This window comes from Micromys minutus (assembly GCF_963924665.1).
Source record: "Micromys minutus genome assembly, chromosome: 6".
Taxonomy (NCBI): Eukaryota; Metazoa; Chordata; class Mammalia; order Rodentia; family Muridae; genus Micromys; species Micromys minutus.
The window spans coordinates 45,708,227-45,734,943 of NC_137975.1; the positions used below are offsets into that span (position 1 = coordinate 45,708,227).

Consider the following 26,717-nt stretch of genomic DNA (forward strand, 5'->3'; position numbering starts at 1 on the left):
GATTATTGAATTGAGAATTGGACAAAACCAATTTCTGTTGTGTTTTACAATGGTTTGTGAAAATTTTATAGCAGTAAAATAACCTAACACTGATAGAAAACTTTTATTTTAGCCACATACTTTTTACCTTTCTAAACCTATATACATATATGTATATATACACACAGACACACACAGACACACACACACACACACACACACACACACACACACACACACACACACACACATATATGTACAAAGATTTAATATCTTTTTACAACTAAAGTATTCCTGGAATATTATTGTTCAGCAAAAATTTAGTTCTATTTTCATTTCAATAAATTTTATATTAACAGGATACTGTTTCAAATTTGGAAAATCCTTCATATAAACCACAGACATTTACAGCACATACAAATCAGCTGTATAAAAATTTGCCTGGGTGTTTTTAAAGTGGATTTTAAAGTAGAATATGTTGCTAGGAGTTCTGTTAGCTTATGATTTGGTACTATTTTTTAACCATTCAATTATGACATTAAAATTGAATTACAAAATCTGTTAGTAAAACTGAAATAGAATTATGCTAAGTCCAAAAATGGGTAGCTGGGTAAATACTTAAAGAAAAACCTAAGGGAGTGAGAAAAGTTGCTGCTCTCTCCAAATTTCTGCAGAAGCAAAATTAAAATAGTTACAATGTCTCCAATCTACCATAGAAAATAAATGAGGAAGATTAAATATTCGTTTTCCCTTCAAAACTAATGATAATTTTTTTTCTTCCTTGCAGAACTTGACATGACCCAGACTACGTGGGGTCTATGCTCTTTCCTTTATCAAATTGAATTGTCTGGGACAAGCACGTTCACCCTGCACCCACTTTTATCCCACTCTCAGTGACTCCTGACTCAAAGGAACCATTTCTAAGTGAAATGAAACACTCTTACTTTAAACTATGTGAAAAAGTCTCTCAGCCCTAACTTACTTATTCATAGGTGATGAGTGCTCCAAGATCATTGCCAAAGACTGTTCTGTCTTTGAGGCCTGAAGTCTATTCCCGAAGTGCTACAGGAAAAATGTCCTCAACCTGCCAAAGAGAAATGACTAAAAAGATCTGGAAATGAGCCAAGTGGAATTCTGCAGACCTACCTACCTAAAATTCTCGTGCAGATAACCTCAGGAAGACAAATGGTTGTTATTGAATTACTGCATAAAATAGGAATTTGGATGCAGCCTTTAGGGCAGTATATTCTATTTTCTTTATGTTGTGATAGTTTTATATCTAGCACCCCTTCCTTAAGACTTTTTTTCTTTCTCTCTAGCATAAAACCCAGACAATCTTTTAGACCTTTTAATTTCAGAATTTTCCATCTGCTGTTGTTTGGATGTGAAGTGGCCAACAAAGGCTCACCTGAGCCATGGCTGGTTGTACCACCATACCTGTGTATGTGTTTGTGTGTAGGGGATGGGGAGAGCTGAAGCACAGCAAGAACCCGGATGCAGGAACTGAAGTAGAAACTATGGAGAATGATGCATACTGGCCTCTTCCTCATGGCTTGGCCAACCTTAGTTCTTCTATACTTCAGGACCACCTGCGGAGGGATGGTTCCATCAACAGTGGGCTGTGCCCTTCCACTACAATCATTAAGAAAATGAACCTAAAGCTTACCCACACCTCAATCAGTTGGGGGCATTTTCTCAATCTAGATTTCCATTCCCAAGAGACTCTTCCTCATTTCAGGTTGATACAGAATCTGTCTACACACATACACAAAGTAAAATACCAAATGAATTATTTAAATTCGTTATGCCATGTTTGGTTGATATTCCTTAGAGGCCTGCTCTTTTCAAAAGGGAACCTGAAGAGAAGTGAATTTCGTGGAGGTGAGGGAGCTTAGAGGAGGGAAGGACAAGGAAACTGGGGTTAGGCTGTGTTTTATGAAAAAAAAATAAATAGAGAATGGATAGATAGATAGATAGATGGATAGATAGATAGATAGATAGATAGATAGATAGATAGATAGATAGATAGAAAGAAATATAGATAGATGATGGATGGATGGATGGATAGATAGATAGATAGATAGATAGATAGATAGATAGATAGATAGATAGATGGTAAGAAGAATAAACAGCATTTTTAGTGGCGATTAAGGATACTAGTAGAATACATACACACAAAGAGAGACAGACAGACAGACAGACAGAGAGAGAGAGAGAAAGAGAGAGAGAAAGAGAGAGAGAGAGAGAGAGAGAGAGAGAGAGAGAGAGAGAGAGAGAGAGAGAATTATTTGATGACACATAACTCATTGCTCAAAATCTCAAACACTTTTACCTAAAATCACTAGTGACAGCAGAATGTGGGCTAAAATAATTTCGTTTTCTTCATTAGGACCCAGGGGATTTTAGTCATTGTATCTAAATTCAGTAACATCAGCACAGCTTTTCAGACTGCTTCTATTTTATCCCAATATTCTCCTATGCAACATATAATTTTGTATCACAGAAATGTTTTAAAATTCTTACTAAGTTACTCATTCTTCCATTACTTTAACATATTAACCAAGACAAAGAATTTTAAATGAGGGAATGTTTTGGTGTTGTTGTCATTGTTTCTGTTGTTGTTTGATTTGGTTTAGATCTCTCTATTTTCTATGGAGCTATAGTCAGGCAAACACAGTATGGTGATGGGCGTGTGATGGAGAAAGCTTCTCCTTTCATGGTATCCTGAAAGCACAGAGAAAGGACTGGTGTTCAAATGTTACCACGTCACTGCAAAGAGCACATGCTCAGTGCTTAAGTTTGTCATATTAGGTCCTGTTGCCTAAAATCCTACTTCTTTACCGGTTGCCTAAATGTGCTTTCATAAATTATGAGCCTGTAGTTCTTTGTTGTCAGACATTGTAGGATTCCTTTTATTGCTTGGAGCATAAGAATAAAATATACACTGACCATGAATACTGGGGAAATGATTTTAAATATATGTTCAAATGTTAATACATTAGAAGTACTTACATAAGCAGAATATATACTTTTATGATTCATTTTATCATCCCTAGTTTGTGTATGTGTTTGCACATGAGTATAGGAGCCAACGATGGCCAGTGGTGTCTGATCCTCTGTGCTAAAGCTCCAGGCCTTTGTTAATTGGCCATTGTAGGTTCTGAGAACTGAATCTGAGTGCCCTAGAAGAGTAGCAACACTCTTGACTTTAGGCATTTCTATAGCCCTCCCGTCAGGCATTCATTCTTGCAGAGTTCTTAAAGGAGGAAAAGTTCAAACCTAGTACATGGGCTGGCACCAAGTTTAGGCAAGATTGTGCTGTCTTCCACAAGCTCTTGGCAGATGGTTTGACACTGGTTGCTCCAGCTTCAGAATCTGTGACCTGCAGCTATTCTCTGACATTCACTACAGTTTTATTGTTTACTCCCTTTCTCCAGAAAAGCACTATTGTCTTTCTTCTAGGAAGACTCATATGATGCGTTTCAGTTCCACTTAATAATCTACTGTAATTCTCACACTAAACTCTAAATATTTGCAAAACCCCTTTCTTTACAATAAACTAATATCGGCAAGTTCCTGAGAGTTAGAACAAATAAGTTTAAGTGTTCATTATTCAACCTTCTGCAGACATTTAATATACTTCATTTAAAACCTGGAACATTCATTTTCCAGTGCCCTAGCCAATAGCCAAAAGATTCTTATATTTCCTAAACCCAATGTAGAGAACCTGCATGCCTAACAGCAATTTCCCATTATTTTAAACTCCTGATCCCTTTCTAGTCATGACACTGAACACCTAGTACATGTTAAATACTGTTAGTATTAAGGAATTTATAACAGTATATTCAGTACTGTAGAATTTGGAAAAAAGTATTCTCAAAAAAATTTAAATCTTAGCTTTAAAAGTCAATAACATAATGGTTCTGATGCTATTGCCTGCCAATGCTTTAGCCTATTTTAACGAGAGTCTTTAATGAGCTTTAAAAAAGTATTTTCTTCTATAATAAATTTAAACCTTCAACAAAACATAAAATAACTGTTCACTACTTACAAATTTTTTTACTCTAAGCTGAATTACTGAGCACCTGGAAAAGAGATATCTTCACAGGAAATCATTTGTTAAAAGTTACCAAGGTCCAACTCCCTCAAGTGTAATAGGCATTAAAAGGAACTTTGTGGTTATCTTGATGAGGTTGTCAGTGCTGTGCATACGTGAAGACCTAACTTAAATGCTCTATACACACAAGGAAGAAAAACAGTATAATGGCATGCTTGCAGTCCCGGTGCTAGGAAGAAAGGGGCAGGCATATTTCATGCTCATTGAGAGGTCCTGACTCAAAAAATAAGCTGAAGAGCAGCACAGAAAGATACTTGATGTTGACTTCTGGCTCCCCACAAACATCTGGGTAAGTCTCCCCATTCCACACACAGACACACAGACACACATGATCAAGTATAAATATGCACAAACACATGGGAGTTTTGTTATGTCCACATTTGTCCAAGTTTGTGGTTGGAGCCATCACATGAATCCGTGTTATGTATTCTTCAGATATTAACTGTCATTACTTTGCCAGACACCTATTGAGAACCTGGGCAAACAGCTATGCCCTAGATAATTAGAAATTAAAGAATCAAGCATAATAATAAGGTACAGACATTCTGTACCAGGAGGCAGCAGCATACACTAAAAGACACAAAAGAAGGCCATGAACTCAAGGGACATTTATCAAAAGAACTGTGGTCCAGATAAGGAGTGTGAAAGAGAAGAAATATTTTTAGCAAAGACAATAGACTTGAATTCTGTCCGCATTTACCATGTCTTTTAATAGAAGAAATTATAATCCAGAGATATTTAAGAGTAAGGGAAAATCATTAGATCTTAGTTTATGTAAATGATACAGTTAGGAAACAGAGAACCTTCTATTCTATTCATACTGAGAAGAAAGTTCATGCCGCATTTAAACAGATTATTTGTCTGCCATATATAGAAAATATCTTCATAGCATTTTGGCTAGTATACTGCTAAAAAAGGATACCATGGTTAAGACGAATTAACAGTGTTCAGTTTGGAGCTCAAGGTTGAGAAGGGTTAGAATACATACATATCATGGCAGGGTACATGACCACATACAGGCAAACACATTGCTCAGTAAGTAGTTAAAAGTTCATATCTTAAGACATAACTGCTAGGCAGAGAGAGCTAACTGAAAATGACTTGGGTTTTTGAAACCTTAAAGCCCACCCAGAGTGACGTACCTTCTCCAACAGTTTCATGCTTCCTAATTCTCTGCTAAAGTTGTACCAATTGGGGACCAAGTATTCAAACATATGAGTCTATGTTCGTTTCTAACTCAAACCACCACAAATAGCAAGTCTTCCAAAATAGCAATTTATTAGATACTAACTGACCTATCTTAGGTAGGAAGGAAGGTAAAGACACAGGGTGTGATGGCTAGATTTACCAACTAAACATACAGCCTCAGCTTAAGAACTGCCTTCATCAGTTGTGCCTGTGGGCATGCCTTTGTGTTAATTTGATTCTCTTCAGAAACTATTTTTAATGATGAATGTTTTAACCTTTCTTTTTTCCCACAACCCACCAGAAGTAGTAGAAAAGAAAGGACACTGGGGTTGGGGAGGTGGATCTATTTAGAAAGGTTCTTTGAAGAAACTCCCATCTGGAAATTGACAGTTCAGCTTACAGGTTAGGAGACAGTGGCAGCTTGATCCATTCTCAAGTGCTTCATGGATACCAGCAATCCAGTTTTGTAGAGTCGGGATAGGGAACACAAATCAGCAGCAGTGGCACTATCTAGCAGGGACAGTCAGGCCTCAGTCTCTGCTAAAGTCAGCAGGAGGGACCAGGAATAACTCCAGGCAAAGTTCTTGGTTGTGCCTCGCTTAGGGAAGTGAAGATCAGCAAAGACAACAAGCGAACAAGCCTTGCACCGCTAACTCCATAAGCAAGCCTATCTCAGCTCTGGTCATTGTCAGCCAAGTGCTATTTATATCCCACCAAATATCACATGTCCTTTGTGTGTCTTGCTTCAGCAATTGTCTTGCTTCGACACGACTCTCAGCTGACATCACTCTACCAATCTGCCTAAATCTGAAGAAACACCAAGAAGCTAGAGCACACCACCAACAGTTTTTTAGTGTATTTCTCTCTATAGAGTCTGGACAAGTGCAGCTCAACTAAGCAATGTAAGGAAGACCAATATATGTGTGTTCTTAGCAAAGAATTCTTCATCACATGTCCTTTAATGTGCTTGCTTTAGCAGAACATCCTGTCATGTGTTTCTGCTGTAGTGAAACGTTCCTTCACAAGTCTGCCTTAGCCTTTTATGCCTGTCTCCACTTCAGCCTTTTTAAGTGTTTGCCCCAGCAAAACACCATCCAACACAACTGACTTTTCAAAGAACCTTCAAAGTTCCACTGCCCCTTTGGGGAATTGTATTGATTTATAATCGATGCAATATATATAATCAATAATTGATAGAATGTTACAGAAAATTGTAAGATAAAATAAAATTTTTCCTTCTCAAATTGCTTTTGGTCAAACCATAAAGTAAAGCAGAAAGCATCTAGAAAAAGTGGCTAGGTTAATAGAAGTCTATGTAGTACAGGTTTTTAAGAAATGACCATTCTTCAATTGATGACAGTTGGTGAGGAGAGAGGACTCCAGAGTCACAGTACGATATCACAGAGAAACTAAGTAGTGGTGGATACAGATAGTACTATGGTGAGAGAAAATGGGGTTTACGTGGATAATACAACCTTTAATGTTTCTCAGCAGAGATTCTCACACATGCTGTTGTGGATGTACACGTGAGTTTCCAAAGCAGCCAGGCTGAGCACAACAGCACAACTGTTTTAAAACACAGGGAAGCTGGCCAGTCAATTCCAAAAAGTGGCATGCATCTTGTGCACAATAAGGTAGCAAGGTGATGTGCTTCCTGCTACTTGGAAATAATGTGTTTTTTATTTCCTTTCTTTTTTCATTCATTTCTTTCTTTCTTTCTTCATTTAGTTCTCCACTAGGAAGCACTAAGTCACTCTTACACTGGCTTTAGTACTGAAAAAGCATCCTGTGATAGTAAACACATTAGTAATATTGTTGTGGTGGTTGGAACAAAAACAGTCTCTATAGGTTCTTACATGTGAATGCTTAGGGAATGGCACTATTTTAAAACTTTGGAGGTATGGCCATTTTCGGGGAGGTGTGGCCTTGTTGGAAGAAGTGTGTATGTTGTTGTGGAGAGGTGAGCCTTGAGGTTTCAAAAGTCCAAGCCAAACCCAGTGTTTCTCTCTTCCTGCTGTCTATGGATCCAGACACAGAAGTTTCAACATTTCCAGCCCCATGTCTGCCTGTGTATCTCCATGTTCCTCATCATATTACACAACATGATGGTCATAGGCTAATCCTCTGAAACTCCAAGCCAGCTCTAATTAAATAATTTTTTATATAAGCACTGCATGGTCATGGTGTCTCTTCACAGAAATAAAACACTGAATAACATGAGTATGTTAAGGGTATTTTTAAATTTACATATGATGATCCCACTGGGATCTATTTTGTTCTTTTTGTAAGAGAGGTAAGTATTGCCAGCTTACATCAAAGTCATATTCTTTAATAAGTGATCTGTTTGTAATTTATAGAATATTGACCTGCATTACACATGCACAAAAATCTCTTACTTCAGAATTTCTGCATCTTTCTCTAATCTACCTTGCTAATGAATCTTTCTAACGAAGTCCCCATTTGCATCATAAATATTACATTTGCATGACAAAAATAGACAATGTGAAGCAGCAGGATGGATTATAAACAAAGCAAGTTTAAATTCTCACACAGTGTCATCTTCAGAACATGGACACAGAAGAACTGCCCAGGTCTTTCCACCCTGTTCTCTGTCTAAGCCATTGTCCTCATCCTCAGTAATGTCTTGTTGGGATTTTATCATTTCTTTATCTTTGTCCTTATTTTAAATTTTTCTAACAATTCTTAAGACTGTTGTCATTTTCATTTTTAAAATTATATTTCCCATGAGAATTAGCAGTTGTTATTTTATTTGGGTAGAAATTACATCTGAACTTTAAAAGGTAACTTGGTATTCCAGGACATACATGCACGTGTTTTCAGTTCACGTCTTAATTCGAGTCTGTCCCCTGCCAAAATGGCAGAGTATTGGAATCTGAAGAGAGGTTGAATGTCTGTGGGCATAATGTACCCAGCCCTTAGAAAAGCTGGTTTACCAAATGTAGAAGGCTTGTGACAAGCCAGCTTCCCTAATACTCTGTGTCCCTGGCAGTCATTCCCAACCCAGATCCAGAGTTTACTAGAGGATCCCAGACAGGACAAGTATAAACAGAAAATGTTCATTAAAAGTGGATATCGAACCTGAAGCTCCAGGTCAAAAAGAAAAGTGAAGTAAATATAAGAGAATGCCATTCCTTCTATCAGGTAAGGGTCTCTATCTGACACTCTATCTTAGCTCAGTGAATTGTTACACCTAACAGTGTGTCAATCACTTATCCCTTCCTTCAGTCCTTTCCATTTTTAACTAGGCCCAGTTTTAGAGCCACTGTAACTAGGACCACAATGCCAGAATCCTGCTTCACATCCATTTTAACAATGTACATGAAGACACATCCACAGTGGTTTTCTCCACAGTTCCTTCTCTGACTCATCTACAGAGTCCCAAAGTTAAAATTAAAGCAACTAGAAAGTTCTTGACTAAGGACCCACAATTGTCTGCGTTACTTTTCTAGTAATTCTTTCTGTAAAATCTTCTGGACCCATGACTGGATGCCACACTACTCTGCAAGTTGCTGTAAATTTGTCTCCCTGTGCTCATGTGCCTTTGGCCTGGGATTCTTTGACCAGTGTCTTGACCCATGAACATCATACACAGGCTTCAAATCTCAAATAACAAACTGTTGCTTTCTAAAGCTGACTTTTGTTTCACTTTTAAATTGATTTAGTTCATTATGGTGATGGTGGCGGTGGTGGTCATGATGGTGGTGGTGCTGATGGTGGTGGTGGTGGTGGTGGTGGTGGTGGTGTGTGTGTGTGTGTGTGTGTGCGTGTTTGTTTGTTTGTTTGTTTGTTATGATTAAATGTGAATGTGTGCAGAACTGTGACATGATACACAAGTAGGGGTCAGAGGTAACCTTTGAGATAGGATTCTCCCCTTCTACTATGGATTTTTAAGATGAGAGGGGCACTATTTTATCCACTGAGCAATCTCTCTGTCTTCTGAAACTCATACTTGCCTCATAAAATGGAAATTCAGTTTTTATAATAGTTTCCAGTACTTTTGTGATTCCCCATTCTCATCTCTTATCCTTGTCAACCTATGCCTTCTTTCTCACATGTACATACCACATACATTATTAAATATAAAACAGTTTGCTATTTCCTACTTGTACTAATTGTGAATGCTTATAAAGGTTCATGGCATGCGTTATCTATGTATTCCCAAGCAAAGACAGTCATGCACCACAAGAAAATCACTTTACACTGGGTTTTACACTAATTATGAGTACTGTTGTCTCAGACTCTCAGAAGCTCTGTGGGGCTCTGTGTTCCACCCGGATTAACTGTTTATAGTACGAGGATATGCTAAAATAGTATCTCTAAGTTTCAGAGTTGCTATCCTCCTTAGCCAATACAAGAGGTAACTAGAAACAAACATTTTATTTTTTTAGCTTTTGCTAGGGATTGATCAACAAATGTCATAAATATCATTTAATCCTCATAATACTTTATAAAGTAAGTGCTTGGACACACCCAGCTCACAGATAAGATTTAAGCAGAGGCAGCACACAGTTGGGGCAAGCAGAAGTAAGATCTGAATAGAGCTTTATTGTGTACAGCTCACATCTGTGGCCTGCCCGATAAGAAATATAGGGCTTTATGAGACCTGCTGTTTACAAGTAAGTCCCCCTTTCCTTGGAGACAGACATCAAGTGCTTTGGTTTGTTTAATCCCGTGTTCAGTACTGTTTCTGTAAATCAAAGACTCTGAGTTTGATCATACCAACCCTACAGTCAATAGCTGGTCCCTAAAATACTGACACTCGATGCTTTTTATTTCCACCCAGGGGAAAAAAAAATCTCCTTCTCTCCCCATTCAGCTTTATCTTAAATATGAAGCTACAAATTCTCATTTGCCTCAGGGATCTTGACCTAAAATAATTCACTACATTTTGGAAACATTCATCCCCTCCACCATAGCTATGCAAAGTACGCATTGGCAGAAGCAATGCATCTTCAGGGGCAGCCTGGGTCCACACAGCAGGGAGCTCTTGTCAGAAGCTGAGTTAAAGTAGATTTGAAACACCACCAGGCCTCTGAGGTTCCCATCAAGGAAGAATGTGAATCTTTCCTCTCAGACTCACTTCTATTTAAGTAATTTTGATTGAGAAGACACAGAAAATGATTTAGAGAGCCTGTTCTCTAGAACGTATAGCCCTCATTTCTACCTTTCTGTGCAGGCAAAAGATGAGCTGCTTTATCTTGAAGCTGAGGCAGCAAGAGGTATGTCCCCACGCCCTCATTAAAGCACCTTCATAGATACACTGGGAAGGTTCAAGGTTATATCAGGAGTAGTTGGAAAACCATTACTGGAAAGATTCTAATGAAATCAATCTGGGACAGGGAAAGCACAATCCAATCTTAGAAATGCCAACTGACTTTTCCTTTAAAACCAACTGCAAATATATCGCCCCTGTTTTTAAATTATCTACTTCATTAGGTTAAGAAATTACTTTTTCGTTGCTAGCAAGCGCCTCTTCATCAGCGGTAGTGTACCCGAATGCCAAACTGCTAAGGCTTAAATATTTAAACTGCATCTATTGAAGAAGGAAGGAAAATCACTTGAGGTTAGAAGCTGCTGGCGACTCTACCATCACAGAGTGTGACAAGTATTTCAGCAAATACCTTACCACACAGCATCAATATTTACTGCCTTGGGGTGATTTTTCTCTTCAAGGCGAAGGGAACAAAGAGGACAAGTTACCATTTGCTACATGGAATTGGATAACTTTTTTAATTAAAATACATTATTGAATCAAACCTCCTTGGAGTCACCCATCCTTCCTTAGCAATTACTACCAAGTTGGCACCAGGAAGGTTTCCTCTCCAGGCCAAGAGTGGAGATAACAGTGAAATTTCAAAATTACTCTGTGATGCCTGGGTAACATTCTAGGTGTTAGTAACCTGTTCAGCCTGGACACTTGGAAAAGCAGAGTGGATTCCCATCAGTAAAAGTGTTTCTGAACCTCACAAAGAACAACCTACAGCATCAAAATTAAAGCTTTCCTCATATTTCCATGATATATTTGTGTTCTTATCTTCACCTGAATTATATTAGTGGATCACAGGAGCTCTTTGTTAGTGATGAATTTATACTTTATCGTTTAAATTTTACCTAAGTTCTTTGATGCACGAGACTCAGTACAGAGTGCTTTAGCCTTAAGTTATTTTAGTGGCATCGTTAAGTTACTTCCACCAAGGTTCACAGCACTTCCCTGAAATACTAGAAGCATCATGGTTTGAGAAACTCCTACATATGATTGTGAAAGAAAAGGAGACTCACAGAACAGTCGTGGACCATGCTGTCTTAAAAGGCTGGTCAATGGCTTTCAGGAGAAAAGGAGGCATTTCTTTTATAGAGTAGCCATTGATAATTGACCACTCTTAAATAAATAGCCCCCTAAATGTGCTCATGAATAAATCCTAAATAAACTTAGTAAGTGAGCCACACAGCAAAAGACAGGAAAGGCACCAACTGGGAAAAATTAGGTCAGCCATAGTGCAGTGCCTCAGAAAGAATGGTCGGGGTGGTCATAATACACTGTGCACACTTGTGGTCTTGTAAATAACACATACATTTTAAAAGTCTCTTCTTTGCTCCATTTTTATTGTATGCAGAGAGCTCATAACTGTAATGTTTAATTAAAGAGGCAACAAAAAAGTTATTTTGTAATGTGGGTAATGCCCCACGATCTGTAAAGTGGGGTTCTTTCGTAAAGAAATGAGCATGATGAGAAATACAGAAACAGAGACATAGACAGAGATAACGAGACAGAGAAGCAGGCACAGACATCTCAAAGTTGGGAGCTCAGGTACAGATAAAATCCTAAGAAGACATACAGATACTAGATATAGTTAAATAGCATCAGAACACAGAACCATGAAACAAGTATATGCCCCCAGCAAAAACTCTGGGAAGGATGACACTAGACAGAGGTAATACTGAACTTTCTAGGGATTGTGCTGTGTTTAAATCCTGTCTTATATGAAGCATGGGTGGCAACTGTTTCCTCTCATGCGCTGTAAGCAGATGGGGTTGAATTTATTTGGAAACTCTAATCACTTCCTCTGAGGAGTGGAACACCCTCATAGCAGCAGGAGGAGGGGGATGGGAAAGGGGCTTGCAGAAGGGAAACCAGGAAGGGGGATAACATTTGAAATGTAAATAAATAAAATAACCAATAAAGAAAAATGATGGAAAGAAAAAAAAAACATAGTCCTCACTGACCAGATGCCACATCAAAGCTCCCTGTTTCTGAGAGCGTGTTTTGTCCCCTTAGGCATGCACAGGAAAAGAGCCTCACCCAGGGAAATGTTGCAACTACATGCTGTGTCTTCCTGCCAGAGTCTAAATGAGGAGTGATAAAATTAGGTGGCTCTGAGGGGACACCTGTTCCCCTTCTTCACACTGTTTTCCTCTCCTCAAAGATCCAACACCAAATAAAAGTGTAAATCGTATATATTTTGAAATGAGAAACAGCAGAATCATGGCTCTTTTATTGCAATGAAGGAATATCCCCACAGTCACAGTGTACCTGCTGGAAAAGATGGTCTGCACAGATATTTCCTAGGTTCATCCCTCTGAACCCCCACATGCTAACCAGATGACTTGCCTGTCCTCTCTCCTCCATAGAAACACTCCAGCAGCCACTGGTAGGGACCAGACTGTTAGATTTTAAAGAGGAAGCACAGGCAAAGGTCAAGCCAGGTCTATTCTTCATTCAAGTACGTATCAGTTCTGTGCCAACTTGTTAAGTAGGAAATGTTGAGAAACATGGTTTCTGTTAAGTCTATAAAAATTAGATTGGAGAAAATAGTCTGAACAGAACAGTAGCTGTTCCTTTTAGAACAACTGAGTAGAGCCTGTTAGTCAGGTGCTTGGAAAAACCACTGTGGTTCTCTCTGCACAAAACAACCTGTAATTTCTGCAGAGTCCAAAAATGCATGCTTCTGAATGTAACCAGAAATGTTTACCATATAATAAGTCATGGCATGAAATGCCATTGGGGTAGTACTGAAGAAATTTAAAATTCTTACTAGTATTACTTCACAGAGCCACAGTGAATGCAACTCCTTCCTTGTGATTGATTTCTTTGGCACCTTAAGAGGATGGTCCTGAAATTCCTCACCTTCTGCATCCTTGGGAATGTGGATTGCAGAGGTAATCATGGCCAATGTGTAAAGTCAGCTTCTCTCTGTCCAACAGTTATTTATTGAAGACAGCTAATGGACATCTGCTGTCTCATACAGCTGTCCTGTCTGGAGAATCTGTCAGTTTGAATGTTCTTTTATTTCCTGCATTTTACCGTGGCTGTAAACCATCACTGGGAAGTGATGACTATCCACCTTCTGTATGGGGGATCCGTTACTGAAAATACCTCTGCATGGCAGGTGACCTTCGCCTGTCACTACCCTACTGCAAGGCTTAGTGCCATGTTCTGCATTTAAGGAGTCAAATATGTCTTCTCAGAGCCCACCCAAAGACCAAGTACTCAGGACCAGGAAACTTCCTGTCTAGAGCTTGGACTCTGCCCTAAGCTACCTGTATATCCAACAGTAAACCTTTCCAGATGAGGTTTAATGTAATTTAGTTTTTATCATTTTAACTGACTAATGGCTGGTAGCATAGGGATTTATGTTAATTAAATGTAGATATCTTCTGTTGATGGGGATGGTACATATATAATGCATGAATTAGAAATCATCTTTCTTCCTTTATTAGGATTTTTAATAATTTGGAAAATTTCCATTTAGCACAAGAGACTTTACATGCATTAAATACATCATGTTGTAAGATGGCATTGTATTTTGAATATGGAATGTACCCCACCCTGAGCTTAGTTATTGAATGCTTGGTCTCCAAGTGGCACTGTTTTGGCTGATTGTAAACATCTAAAATGATGGAATCGTTTTGGCACAAAGAGGCCATGGGACCTAACTTCGGGAACTCATAAATCACCAGTAGTAACTTTCTTGCTCTGGGCTGTGGAGGAGCAATCAACTCTACCATAAAAATCCTGTTTTCATAATGCACTTTCCAAACTCATACGGTGAAGCAGTCACTAACTGGACATTCTAAGTATATTATCCAAAGTAGGCATTTCTTCTGTTAAGCTCTGGTGAGTATTGGTGACAGTAAATAATAGCTGTGCCATTGATAAATCCTCCATTGCATAGACAGATAAGTAAAATTGTACTCTATTTTTTTTTCTAAAAAATACTAAGTAATTTCATTCCATCAAGTGCATTGAGGGTCTAGATGGTTTTTATCAATCCTTGTTGTACATTTGACTTTTGGTGGAGGCTAGGTCTTCCTTTGGCATTATAATCTTTCCCCTTGCCTCTGCCTTGGTTTTGGTAGTTCATTTCTTGCTAGAGTTCTCTGAGCTTTTTAATGTGGTGCCTGTAATAGTGAAGAATGTTTTATTGTTACAATTCCCAGTATTCTCCATGTTATGTTCTGTTTGCTTCTCTTCTAATACTCTGGGTTTTTTTAGTAATTTCCTTTATTATTGTGGCCTTACCAATCATAGATATTAAGTTCTATTCTTCTTTATTTTGCTTTCTTTTTTATATTTTTAAATATTCTTTTGCTTTTAGAGAATATGATAACTTGACAATTTTTCTGTTCCCTTTCCTTTTTCCAAACACTCCTGTATGTCTCTCTCTTTAAAATTTATTACCTCTTCTTTCATTAATCCTTGTAACATACCTCTTCTTAGTTTGTATGTCAGAATCTGTAGTGGACCTGTGTCTTAATAGACCTGGGTCTTGGATATGTGGCCCCCTTGGATGTCCTTCACTAAGAAACATCCTCAACATAGACAGCCTCTACCTCCCTCCCTGGATGTAACAATTCTTGTGTGTATAAAACTCTTGACTTATGTTGACTGTACATTATTATTTTGGCATTATATGAGCTAAGAAGATGCTGACTGTTTTCATTCCAAGAACCTCTCAGCTGGAATAAGGCTTCAACAAATGTCTTTAGTTATAGGTCTTCCTTTCTTTTGGAGACCTATGTGGCTATTCTTCACAGTGAATCCTGGTCCTTCAACAACCCTAGGAAGTAATTTCAGAGACCAACACTGGAGAAAGCTGACTTTTCCACTGAGTCAAGTCCCCAGAGCTAAGACTCAGATTCTCAGGGATGTATTACTCTTTGGTTCATGCACACTCAAACTCTTGCTTCACTGAAGTTCCCCCTTTAAGAGTCATTACTAATTTATGATTCTAATGATTCCTGTCCCAGGCAAACAGATCTCCCATATTCCTTCAGATGCAAGGATCCAAGTTACAGGTAACGTGTTTTTTTCTCTAAAAAATTCAACTCTTGATGTATAAGGGGAAAGAAAGAGCTGTTTTCTTGTTAATAGAATAGTAATGGCAACAACTTCCATATTCTTTATAGTGAAGATCAAAAATCAGAAGATATTATAATTCTTTGTAATAAATAATCTTTGTCATCTACCCATTTTTTAGCATGTACCTAAGTTTCCATGTTTGTCTAGAAATGTCGTTGTTGAAAAGAGACATTAATGGTCTCCCAGACTATCAGAAAAAAATATCCCAGAGGTTTTTGGTTAAGGCTTGATGAAAAATCCTCCATTCATAAAACCTCAAAATTTCAAAAAGCATATGAAAATTAAGTTCAATAAAACCTGTTTTATCTGTGTCAACATGGATGGGGAAACCCTACAAGGCTCCACACCTATATGAAGAACTATAAGAAATAAATGGCTGGTGAGAGGGAGAATCAGTCTTCTCAAGGGACAAGACCTGTTTCTCCTTAATAGGTTATTAATGCAAACTGGTTAGCCATAATACAGAAACATTGGAGCAATACCAAAGAGTCTCATAACTCCATATTTACATGTGTTTATATTCACATATATATACACACATCTAAGAATGATGAGTAAGAGTCTATTCATTGGAAGAAGAGAGGGAGAAATATTGAGGCTAAAGAAAAGGAAAAATGTGGTATAACTGATATGCATAGAGTACACATATATAAAATTCTCAAAATAAATATTTTAAAAGATATGGCAAGTTAAGATATTTCAGAAGAAAACATACTCTTTAATGCAGTTTTTCAAACTTCTAAATGATGTTGGAGTTGTAAGTTTACCCTGAAAAAAAAAAATCCCAAATTCATGATTATAAAATAGCTTTCTGTTAATATTCTGATTAAATTGTTTAAAATATATGATATAATAAATCATGTTAATTTTAATATTTTCAAATACTGTAGAAATTAAGAGAAAAGAAAATTTAACTAGCATTGTATGCTGATTAGAGAAAGGAAATGCTTACTCCTGTTTGTAGCTGAAGAAATTTGTAATAAAACATCTATTGAATCGAGGCTGCTTCCTACTCTAAGTTACTCCATATTTTGTGGAAACCAGGCCACTCTATATATTAAATTACTTCACATCATGTGAAATTATAGTTTTTCTTTTCGTTTTATTTTTTTATAAGATAACCTCTGTATTTACATTTCAAATGTAATCTCCTTCCCTGACCACACTCCCATGCCCCCTCCCTTTCCACTTGTCTCAGTGCAGGTGTACCCTCTCCAAATCATCCTCTCCACCTCAGCATCTTGGCATTCCCCTACACTAAGAAAACACGTCCTTACTGGGTCAAAAGTCTCTTCTCACATTGGTGCCGGACAGTGCTATCTTCTGCTACATATGCAGTTGGAGCCATGTGTCTCTCCATGTGTGCTCAATGGTTAATGTTTTAGTCCATGGGAGTTCTGGAGGGTTTGGTTGGTTGATAATGTTGTTCTTCCTATGAGGTTGCAACTACTTTCAGCTCATTCAGCCCTTTCTTTAGCACCTTCATCGGGGTCTAATGTTCAGTCCAATAGTTAGTTAGCTGCAAGCCAGCTCAGCTGTATTTGTATGACTCTGGCAGAACCCCTGAGGAGGCATCCATATCTGATTCCTGACAGTAAGTACTTCTTGGCTTCAGTAATAGTGCTTGGGTTTGGTTGCTGCCTATAGGGAGGATCCCAAGATGCAAAGATTGAAGAAAAGAAATTTTAGTTTTTTATGCTGTGCTCTTCCCAGGCACCAGGGATCTAACAAGCAGCTTTGAATCCAGTCTGATGCTGGAGGAGGACTGTGCACTTGAGTGATAATGGAAATAGTGCTATCTCTTTGGTACTCTGCCAAACATGTGCTAATAAAGAACTTATTTGTTGGAGTAGATAGAATATGACCCCATACACGTACTACCATGTGAGGATATGAACATATTAAAATCATGCCAGAAAAAAGACGGTCCAAGAAGATGGATGCTTGTTTGGACACAGAAAATACTTAAGTAGTTGTAACCTTCTCACCTATACCACATGAAGTGATGGACACATTGTGCTGCAGTGGTAATGGCCCCTCAGACTTGTCAACTGATCAGTTGATAGGTTCATAAAGAGAATTACAGGGGAAAGCATGCTCAGTATCCCAGAGGCTTCAGTCCTATCTGCCTGATAACCCAGTGCAACTGCCACACATATTTTTCCCATTATTTGTCTGGATCTGATCCTGCCCTTTAACTTCTGGAGACTGCACAACTTTACAGTGAAGTCCTGACTCTATAGTCAGGTCTATAGCTAGTAGCCATGGTAACTTTCCATCTTCGTTTGATCAGTTATCTTCCCATAGAGCTTATTTGGTTTCTGTTATCTTCTTTGAATGTCTAAGTGTTATTGAATAACACTACTACTACTACTACTACTACTACTACTACTACTACTACTACTACTACTACTACTACTCACACACACACACACATAAATACACAGTCATACATTCACTTATGCATCTTTATACACATATAGGGAGAGTTGTACACACAGTCGTGCACAATTGTTCACATAAACATACACACATACACACTGCACATACACAATTATATACACACAGACACAGAAGAAAAAGGAGAGAGATGCTCATTTACTCTGATCTTAGAGTTAAAGCCAATACTTAAGGTTAGCATAGAATAACCCATTTTTCCTCCAAAATGACTAGAATATGAAGGTTACCTGACAGATTTCTGTCTGTGAAACTAGCACACCTGCTGATTATTAGTATTTCTGTCTGTGAAACTAGCACACCTGCTGATTATTAGTATTTCTGTCTGTGAAACTCGCACACCTGCTGATTATTAGTATTCAATAAATTCTGACACTGTGGGAAGACACAAACTCTTGTCTAGGTGTTTGACATAGTACTCCCAAGACAACAATTGCAAGACATTTTCTTCCATCATTTTTGCCTTCAGTAGAAACTTACATTTCAACACTTTCACTAAATTAACTCAAAATCTGTCTGTAGCCCTTAGGCGAGGCAGATCTGCAATGTGCTGGGAGGTTATCACAAAGGTCCCATTACTGTCAGTGAACACAGGTATGACACCTGTTACTTTTTTGAGTTCTAGTATTTTAGATTTTGAAATAAGAGTTGACTTTTGAGCAATATTTATGTCATATTAATGTGTTTTCTGTGATGTTAGAAAAGCCATTCAAAAAAATTATAGTACTGGAATAAGAGGCAGATATAGAAATGTATCTCCTAACTCGAAGTCAACAGCCTCACATGGACTGTGATTCCCAGTTTTGCATTGAGGTTTCAAGTCTTCCATACATTTTGAGTTATACTATGAAGAACACGATGAATCTCAAGTGGAAGAAAGGCATCTTGCAGGCATCCTAGATAAAGTTAATCCCAGATTCAGTTTTACCTCCGTTGGGACTGATGATCTCTCTGCAAAGTGCTTGCCATAGTCAAAATTCTCTTATCACAAAATTTTGGCTCAGTTTGGTATCATAACAGAAACCAAAGGTTTCTGATGGTAGAAAATGAAACAAAATATTCTGTAGTTGGTTTATTACCAATTTCCATGATTTTTTTAAGAAAAAAATATGGATTTAAAGTTTAATACAAAATTTAAAGCAAATGCATAATTTTTACTTTAAAAGAAATAGAATTTGTTTGTCCCAGAGAAAAAGATGGATGGCCACTGCCATCAAAAAAAAAAAAAAAAAATGCCAAGCACTGACAAAAATGTATTTGTATACGTTTATGCAAAAATGTTTAAATTTTTTTCTTTTATCTTTGTTTTTTAAAATAAAGTTTAAAAAAATTAAAAAAAATAAAAATTAAGTATAGTTTAAGAATTTTGAATTATAAAGTAATACTTTGATAACTGAAGAACTTTTGATAAGTGAAACAATTTTGATTCTTTTTAAAGTTCCAGTTTGGGGCACTTAATGTATGTCTCACAGAGTATTTGCTATCTGAACATTGTTTTAAGCTCTTTTATTGTAATTTCTCCTCATCTGAATAAAGAGAGTGTTACAAGTCAAAAAAAAATTCTTCCCCAAATACTGTGTTTTAATATGGTAACAGTTTCATGAAATCAGCAGTTAGAGAACAAAGGAATTCCTAAATCACGATAATTTTTACAAACATTGGTAGAAACACTAAGGAGTAGTTACAGCAAATTGAGAAAACTCAAACTATAGGCCTGAGACGGCACCTCATAGCACTCTTGTCTTGCATTGAGAAAATCTAGGAGTTACTCATATGCTTTAAAATGATTTGCCTTATAGTCACAGGATGTTAGGTTACACACGGGGTTAGACAATGAATGGCTGGCTACTTTGAGATTCAAGGTTAGCCCCAAAACAAATGTAATGCTGAAAATTCCACCTGCCCCATTAATCAACCGGGTAGAATTTTTATCAGCACTGCCCGCCCCCCTCACCGACTTGGAACTTTGGTTCATTCTGCAAAGGATAGCACAGGAACCAGAATGATGTATGTAACTGCCTGCATATTAATTCTCGTTACACACTGATAACCTTGTAATAAGAATTACAATTTTAAGAATCTAGTGATAGAAACTTAAAAAATGCCAATTTAAAATATTTTTAAGAAAGAATCTTGGTGTTGCAGAATTTCTTCACAGGAAGTCATTGGAAGTAATTTTAATCTGCACTCAGAAATGGCACACGTATCTAGTAGAATGGACATCCTGGACTTGACCCAGAACCATATGTTTTCCCTGTTGTGAATGGATGAGAGGCTTTAAAAATTAGGTATGCACATTAGTTAAGTTCCCAGAGCAAAAGCTAATAAACAATGGTGCTTTAGTAAAACCTTACAGAAAAGCATTATTAAAGAAGATAAGACTACAAATACAATTGCAGTAAAAATGTCCTATTTACATTGTGTTTTTTATGAAATACCTATCAGAAACATTGGTGGTCTTTACAAAAATCGTTATAATCTGGTGACTGTATTGTCTTCTTTTACAAATAAGGAAACTGAACTTGAAGGTGTAGGTCATTCACTGAGAGCAATATTGACCCAACTGTCTTGTCTATGGGCCTATACATTAACCATGGTGCCAGACTGGATTTCTCAAGAAAAGGAAGTATAATTTCCGGCTGTGTTAGATTTTGAGTTTATTCATTCTAATTCACTATGGAAGTGGTCAGGATCTGTCAACCTTGTACTGTTAAAATATCCTATATTTTCCAGCACGGAACAGTGGTATGGTCATGTACACTGTCACTGACTAAACACTTTTGTAACTGGCTGATCTATGGATGCATCTGTGTGACAACATAATTTAATTGAATTATTACTGCCTTACAGAGATTGCAAGAGAATAGGATTTCCAGTGTTTCCCATAAAGACTAGATCACAGGACAAAGAGGGGCTTTCCAGGGATGAACTTCCTAAGTGCATTTAAAGTCTGGAGACAGGATGTCTCTCCTGAGGTTGCTTCAGTGATGGATGAAACTGAGCATGAGTTCTCTGTTTTCTATCCAAGGAGACTCCTCAGGTGATCACACCTCAGCCCGTCTCCCATTTATGACTTGTCCACCATGGGCTCATAATTCCTCTTTGTTTTCTATGTGTGCAATTACCCATGTTCATTCTAGCCATATCCCTGCCTTTCTACAGTTTTATTGCTTATTATACTACTGACTTAGGTCTAGCTCTAGGGGCTATCACCCTCCTAAATCTTTCACTGCTCTAAACTCCATATGATATCTCGCTGCAGAAAACCAGGGCTAATGAAATACATGTGTCCAGAGAAGAAACAAAGATACTTGGGAATAGGTGATTCATAGCTCTTCAGAGAAAAGAAAGCTGGTATCGTTGAATCTGCTGATGTTGCTGCTAACACTAGATGGTTCAGGTGAAGAGCAAATTACCCATGAGGACTAGGAAAATGAGATTTTGGATGTTTGCATGCATCTCTCAGAGAATCACTCAGATAGAGAACCTAGGACACAGATGTTTGTCTTTATCCTGAGCATCCTTGAGTCTTAAGCTTGTTACTTATATTGGCGCCCTGAAAGGAATAGGTTTGCTTCTGCTCAATATTTGTGCCTTTACTGTACTTTGTTATTGCACAGATTACTGGAAGTTTGTAATCTCTGCTCTCTACTAACAGTCATTTAAAAGACCTAATAATGCCACTGTTCTTTATTACCTGATTTTTTTTTAAACATTGAAGCAAGATGGGTCAGTGCTTATAAATCGTGAATAACTAATCCCTTCTTTTTCCTGAAAGCCTTTTATTCCTGCTATTGATCAAGTGTCCTGAAAACCCAGAAAATATTATTTGGAGGTAAAATTAAAATATTAGTATTTGAAGACAAGAAGAAAAAGTGATAGGAAAATTAGTAATACAATTACTAAACCCAATAAAGACAAGAGATAATACTTTAGATTTTAATATAGCCTATAGAGGACCCAAAGCACACATAAATGATTATTAACATGGCTTAGAAAAATAATCAGTTGAATTTAATATTATATAACTCAAAAGTCAAAAAGTAAGATTGTGGTTTGATTGACAGGTGCATGCATTATCTGTGAAGAAATAGGGGATGATTTGCATTTCCCATTTTTTCCTGATATTTTAATGTTTACATATTAATTTTCAGGTAGTAAAAATTTATCATCTAACAGTAATTTGTGTTTAACAGTTATCATATAGCAACTGCATGAAATAAATGTACAATGTTTAATCAGTTTTCATGCAATTAGATATGTATACAGAAACAGAACAGGGTAAATACTTCACTACATTTGAAAAAGATAACAAGTATTCCCATTAGCTTCTTGATGTACTTTATCTTTCTCTGACCATTAACTCCGTGCTCACAGTGTCATACATTGACACATGTTCATTTATTTTGTATCTGAATCATGACACTTCCCCGATATGCTGTCATTCCTGTTTTAATTCCACATTCGTCATAATCACATGTACCCATGATAGACTTTGGTTAAAATGTTCTTCCATTGGTACTAACGGTCACATAAATTAACCGTCTAAGGGCAAAACATGTGAAACACCAGATTAGTAGACTTGGCCAAAAAGGTAGACATGAAAGAAAATAAGCTATGAGATGCAAGCAAGAGGACTCAGCTGAGCCATTAAGGAGCACATTCTTGATGATGAGCTGCACAGAGGATTAACGTGGAGATAGTTGACATACTTGCATACTAAATTATATTTTAAATAGGAAGATGAATACAAGCTTTCAGATATTGCTGTCAGTGAACCAGAAAATAAGATGGTATTTTAAATTCGTTTTTCTGCATGATTTGTGTGGATGATTGAAGCTTCCGAATATTAAAATGTTTAATAACTGAAGAGAGTGTTTTATAGTTGTAATGATAGACCTGATATTTAGTTTAAATTTTAACTTTTTAAAAGTAGAAATGAAGTTTATTCATAATGACACATACATATATACATGACTAAAACAAAGATTTGCCATAATGAATTATGTATTTGACTGTATTCTAAAATCAGCTTCTGATTTGAATTTCTCCTAACAGTGACATAGGGACAAACTTAGAAGGGATTTTAGATGTTTGTCTTAAGTTGTGTCTGTAGATAGTGGTTGGGAAGGCACGGGAGAAAACCAGCATGTGTGATAATGAGATACGAGTATGGTTCAAAGCATTTGCTTTGCTTGCACAACGTCTATTCACTACAAAAACATTCTACTTTGTTTTTGTTTTTGTTTTCCCACATTGGATATAGAAACAGGATGCAGCAGAACTCAGAGATACATCCAAGATAAATGACAAGCAATCCAATGGAAGAAGATGTCCCTGGTTAAAATTCTCAGGCCCTTGTCTTGAAATAATGGCTTCAAATAAGCACCTTCTATTCTCTTTGGAATGCCTCCATGGTGAGTGGCCTCTTTAAGATGTGAGGACACCAGATATTTGCCCTGTTGGTGCTTTGGTTTGTAATGTCTCAGCATTCACAAAGGTCTACCACAGTCTGTGGCTTAGACCTCTAAAGTCATAGCTTTTCCCCCTTCATGTTCATGGAGCTTTATGGCTGGAACCTTTTCCATCCACAAATCTGGGAAGATTACAGTGAAGCTCCCAGTGGTCAAAGTACCCACAGCACTCTTTTCAGACACATTCAATACAGCTTTCAGACTACGACTTAGCTCAACACTCCTTTTTCTGGGTTATTCTTCAATTTTTAGCTTCTCACTTCTTTGCCTAATATAAACGACCAACTTATAGATCAGTGCTAAATGTTTGTTTTTTTCACAAATTTGTTTTTGCATAATTATCTCCTTTCTTAAAAGCTCCACTGATTAGCCTGCAGTCATTGTTTATTCATATCATGTTCATTTCTTTGCCTTAGATGACGTGATAATCTCAGACGGGAACCATAGTCTATCTGCATGGAATAATGTGGATCTTCCTCTCCAGAGCCTATTACAGTATCTGGGCAAAAACTGATCGAATGAACAAGTAACAGAAGTGAATTCAAGCGAGATGCTTCTATTTGAAAACATTTAATGAGAGTCTGTTTTCTGTATGATATGGGTTACAACCAAACTATCGTGGTGAGGACTCTGATTTAAGTCTTATTTAAACAATGTACAGAGATTTATATGTTATCTTTACTATTATGGTTTAAGTAGACAGAGAGTATGTTTAAATGTTTTTTCAAAGTGCATAGATATCACTGAAGATACATGTATTCAATTGAGTTTTTTTTTTAAAAAATGGTAATCTGAAACACTGAATATAGTGACCTTTTGGCATTGGTTGCCATACACTGCATTAAGGTCGATCTTAAATTGCAGCAGCCTGTAATTAATTTTAGGTTAACCTGATACAAGAGTCTACATTTTTATCACAGTGTGTGATCTAGCTGGAATTCCAGCTTTAATCCCTCTGGCTGAAATACAGACTCAGCCTCAGTTCATCTTTAATACCAAACCATGTAAGTAAGGTTAGTTTGTCGGAGGCAGCCATGTTTGAAAATGGCATACAGTTGAGGGGCAGACAAAGTGATGAATCAGAGAAATATTTGACAGAAAGAGTCAGAGAAAGGGTATGTCCAGCTGTTACCAGAACAGACAGGAAAGAGGCCACATATAAAAGTAAGGTAGAGAACAAAAGAGTTGGCAGTTTGACCTGCACAGTTTTACAGATACAGGCTACTGGTGCTGACAGAATATGCTAGAAAGTAAGAAAAGGCCAGAGGTTAGAACAGTTTGTTAGAGTTATTTAGAGGCCAAAAGATTAATTCGGTCAGAAGGTGAGAAAAGCCAGATAGAATCAGTCAGCTAGGAGAGGAATTTAAGTCAGAATGGATGAGTTGAATCAGCCAGGAAGAATTCAGAAGGAGGTAGAAAAGATGAGATTATTTATCGGTAAGCCTCTGAGATGACAATTACATCTGGTGAATAAAAGTTACTTTTATAGGAAAACTTCTGGGTTATGTTAAATATATGGTGCTAGAAAACATACCTGACATTTCTATTACAAAGTCACCCTGTGTCTGCATTCTTAGTGGGGGACAAAATGTTATCAGTCACAGTTCAAAGGGTCTAGTGTTCACATTCACCTTTCTCTTTTTAGTCATTCCTTAAATGTAATAAAATAAAGGACTGATCCTAACGGTACATGAAAGGTGGACTCTAAAGCATATGTCTATGTATACTGTATTTAGGTATAATCTCTTCTTTTCCACCAAAACTTCAGCATCTCAATACTTGAGTCATTTTGTTTTTCTCTAAATAATCTCACATTTGTCTCTCTAGTTGTCACATTTGGCTTCCTTGCCTTAGTTTGAACGACCAAATCCCTTAAGGTTCTCCCAAAAACAAACACAATATTCTTTCATGCAATTATACACACTGCATAAAGTATGTCTATTACACAAATATCTAGATCTACCTTGTTAAAATTTGTCACATATTTCTTTCAGTATTGATGATTCAAAGAGATGATGTAAATTGAGGCAATTTACATTTCTGATCTGTTTAACATATCATTCATTTCACTCAGATCTACCTTATTTCAGAAATGTTTCTCTGTACACCATCTCCCTCGTGAATCAGTCATCATTGTACTGTTCCAAATTCTACCATTTCTTCCCTTGAAACCAGGAAAGATGCAAAACTCAAAGATATATCATAAATAATCTCTCTATTGAGATTCATAGAATAATTTCCGTAAATGCATGAGTTTTAGCAACTCTGGAAATTCCATAAATTTCCAATATTTAAGCAATTCTACATTTCCCCATTTTCCTTTCCCCAGAACTAAAAATGCCTATGGCAGAGGTAGCATAATTTACCTTAGCTCAATAAAGGTGTTCAAAATCATTTTCTTGTTGATATTTGTGATTGGAAAGTTTTTTCTCTTGGTTTCTACTTGACTTCTAAGCATATAACATATTTACATATAAGAAGATCAGTCAGTTTTTTTGCCATCCCAGAAACAAGCAAAGGACTGAGAGGATAGAATGTAAATGTTGTAAGCTCAAGACATTTCATTATGCCATCACTGTTTAAACATGGAATCCCACGTGCTTTTACCTTAACAGTACTATCCATTTTGTTTATATTCATTAAGTCTTCAACTTCCTTTCTCCACCATCTTTGGGCAACAGAGACAGTCTCATGAATTTAATTTATTCTTTTATCAGTCTATCATGATGGATACACCTTTAGTATTTGCAGCACAGTGTGAAACTTAACTCATTACCTCTTCAGAGAGTACTAGACTCAACTCCAGACCCTTATGTTTACAAAGGAAAGCAAAATTTTGAAAAGTCAAACTGTATATCAGTATTTAAGATTCTCAAATTTATCTGTTTAGATAGTAGACATTAGATAAAAAAATAATTTAATATAAAGAACATGTTGCTCTAGTGTGCCTCCATATATAGTAATTACATATGTTAAAAGAAAATTTTAAATAAGCCAAAAATTCTCTTTTGCACCTTTTAATGCTATATATATATTATATTTTCCATTTCACATAGCTTTACCATATTATCAAGAAGTGAGTTAAAACTTAGAAAAAAAATCAAAGGATGGATTTTAACCC

At 37.0% G+C, this 26,717-nt stretch overlaps 1 protein-coding gene across 1 annotated transcript in view; it reads right to left on the reverse strand.

Annotated features, from left to right (window-relative positions):
• PLXDC2 (plexin domain containing 2) overlaps positions 1 to 26,717 on the reverse strand; it is a 351,096-nt gene that overhangs the window by 125,936 nt on the left and 198,443 nt on the right. The gene's annotated exons all lie outside the window — the stretch shown is intronic.